General features: G+C 34.4%; 1 non-coding gene across 1 annotated transcript; it reads right to left on the bottom strand.

The window, feature by feature from the left end:
• Window positions 1–1,745: 1,745 nt before the first annotated feature.
• LOC112798483 (small nucleolar RNA R71) lies at window positions 1,746–1,853 on the bottom strand. Its single transcript, XR_003200093.1, has one exon. It is a non-coding gene; the product is annotated as a small nucleolar RNA R71 (small nucleolar RNA).
• Window positions 1,854–3,202: the final 1,349 nt, after the last annotated feature.

Here is a 3,202-nt window from a genome sequence, read left to right as displayed (position 1 = left end):
ATTTCAGCCAGAAAATACCTGAAATCACAGAAAAACACACAAACTCATAGTAAAGTCCAGAAAAGTGAATTTTAGCTAAAAACTAATAAAAATATACTAAAAACTAACTAAATCATACTAAAAACATACTAAAAACAATGCCAAAAAGCGTATAAATTATCCGCTCATCATTGATCTTTATGTTTTCTTGTTTTGTGTCTTTTGTTGTTTTTCATATGCATTTTTGCATTCATAGTGTCTAAGCATTAAAAATTTCTAAGTTTGGTGTCTTGCATGTTCATCTTGATCTTCGAAGTGTTCTTGGTGTTCATCTTGACATTCATAGTGTTCTTGCATGCATCATATGTTTTGATTCATAATTTTCATGTTGTGAGTCATTTTTATGTTTTTCTCTCTCCTAAAAAAAATATATTTTCCTTATTTGTCTCAAAAATTCGAAATCTTTGGGTTGACTTAGTCAAAAATTTATAAAATTAGTTGTTTATTGTTAGTCAAGTCAAAATTTCAATTTTAAAAATCTTATCTTTTCAAAACTTTTTCAAAAATCAAATCTTTTTCATTTTTCTTCTTATTTTTCGAAAATGTTTTAGAAAATATCTTTCAAAATCTTTTTCTTATCTTTAGTTCATAATTTTCGAAAACTTTACTAATAATTAATGTGATTGATTCAAAAATTTGAAGTTTGTTACTTTCTTGTTAAGAAAGGTTCAATCTTTAAATTCTAGAATCATATCTTTTAGTTTCTTGTTAGTCAAGAAATCAATTTTAATTTTAAAAATTAAATTTTTTTCAACCATATCTTTTTATCTTTTTCAAAAATTTGATTTCAAAATATCTTTTCTAACTTCTTATCTTTTCAAAATTGATTTTTAAATCTTTTTCAACTAACCACTTGACTTTTTGTTTGTTTCTTATATTTTTCAAAACCACCTAACTACTTTTCTCTTTCTAATTTTCGAAAATTTCTCACCCCTTTTCAAAATTCTTTTTAATTAATTAATTATTTTAAATTTTAATTTTAATTTTATTTCTCCCTTTAATTTTTGAAAATCACTAACTTATTTTTCAAAATTTATTTTCGAATTTCTCCCTCTCTCATCTTCTTCTATTTATTCATTTATTTACTAACACTTCTCTTCATCTCAAGAATTTGAGCCCTATCTTCCTCCTTGTGTTTGGATTCTTACCTTTTCCTTCTTCTATTCTTTTCTTCTTCTACTAACATAAAGGACAAGAATATACTTGTTGAAGCAGATCCTGAACCTGAAAGGACTCTAAAGAGGAAACTAAGAAAAGCTAAATTACAACAATCCAGAGACAACTTTACAGAAATTTTCGAAGAAGAAGAGGAGATGGCAGCCGAAAATAATAATGCAAGAAGGATGCTTGGTAATTATACTACACTTACTTCCAAGTTTGATGGAAGAAGCATCTCAATCCCTGCCATTGGAGCAAACAATTTTGAGCTGAAACCTCAACTAGTTGCTCTAATACAACAGAACTGCAAGTTCTATGGACTTCCATTAGAAGATCCCTATCAGTTTTTAACTTAGTTCTTGTAGATCTGTGAGACTGTTAAGACTAATGGAGTAGGTCCTGAAGTCTACAGGCTCATGCTTTTCCCTTTTGCTGCAAGAGACAGAGCTAGAACATGGTTGGACTCACAACCTAAAGATAGCCTGGACTCTTGGGATAAGCTAGTCACAGCCTTCTTGGCTAAGTTCTTTCCTCCTCAAAAGCTGAGCAAGCATAGAGTGGATGTTCATACCTTCAAACAAAAAGATGGTGAATCCCTCTATGAAGCTTGGGAAAGATACAAGCAGATGACCAAAAGGTGTCCTTCTGACATGCTTTCAGAGTGGACCATTTTGGATATATTCTATTATGGTCTATCTGAGTTCTCTAAGATGTCACTGGACCATTCTGCAGGTGGATCTATTCACCTAAAGAAAACGCCTGCAGAAGCTCAAGAACTTATTGACATGGTTGCTAATAACCAATTCATGTACACTTCTGAGAGGAATTTCGTGAATAATGGGACGCCTCAGAGGAAGGAAGTTCTTGAAATTGATGCTCTGAATGCCATATTGGCTCAGAACAAAATGTTGACTCAACAAGTCAACGTGATTTCTCAAATTCTGAATGGATGGCAAAATGCATCCAACAGTACTAAAGAGGCATCTTCTGAAGGAGAAGTTTATGATACTGAGAACCCTGCAATGGCAGAGGTAAATTACATGGGTGAACCTTATGGAAACACCTATAATTCATCATGGAAAAATCATCTAAATTTGTCATGGAAGGATCAACAAAAGCCTCAACAAAGCTTTAATAATGGTGGAAGAAACAGGCTCAGCAATAGCAAGCCTTTTCCATCATATTCTCAGCAACAGACAAAGAATTCTGAGTAGAGCATCTCTAGTTTAGCAAATATTGTCTCTGATCTGTCTAAGGCCACTTTAAGTTTCATGAGTGAAACAAGGTCCTCCATCAGAAATTTGGAGGCACAAGTGGGCCAGCTGAGTAAGAAAGTCACAGAAACTCCTCCTAGTACTCTCCCAAGCAATACTGAAGAGAATCCAGAAAGAGAGTGCAAGGCCATTGACATATTCAACATGGCCGAACCTAGAGAGGAAGGAGAGGACGTGAATCCCAATGAGGAAGACCTCATGGGACATCTCTCAAGCAGTAAGGAGTTTCTTATTGAGGACCCAAAGGAATCTGAAGGTCATATAGAGACCATAGAGATCCCATTAAACCTCCTTCTGCCATTCATGAGCTCTGAAGACTATTCTTCCTCTTAAGAGGATGAAGATGTAACTGGAGAGTAAGTTGCTCAATATATAGGAGCCATCATGAAGCTGAATGCCAAGTTATTTGGTAATGAGACTTGGGAAGGTGAACCTCCCTTGCTCATTAGTGAACTAGATACATGGGTTAAGCAAACTTTACCTCAAAAGAGACAAGATCCTGATAAATTCTTAATACCCTGTACCATAGGCACCATGACCTTTGAGAAAGCTCTGTGTGACCTAGGGTCAGGCATAAATCTTATGCCACTCTCTGTAATGGAGAAGCTGGGGAGCATTGAGGTACAGCCTGCCATATTCTTATTATAGATGGCAGACAAGTTAGTAAGACAAGCTTATGGATTGGTAGAGGATGTGTTAGTGAAGGTTGAAGGCCTTTACATCCTTGCTGA

The sequence above is a fragment of the Arachis hypogaea genome, chromosome 4 (genome assembly GCF_003086295.3).
Source record: "Arachis hypogaea cultivar Tifrunner chromosome 4, arahy.Tifrunner.gnm2.J5K5, whole genome shotgun sequence".
Lineage (NCBI taxonomy): Eukaryota > Viridiplantae > Streptophyta > Magnoliopsida > Fabales > Fabaceae > Arachis > Arachis hypogaea.
Note: the sequence above shows the minus strand (reverse complement) of the source record. Positions and strands in the feature narration are given on the sequence as shown.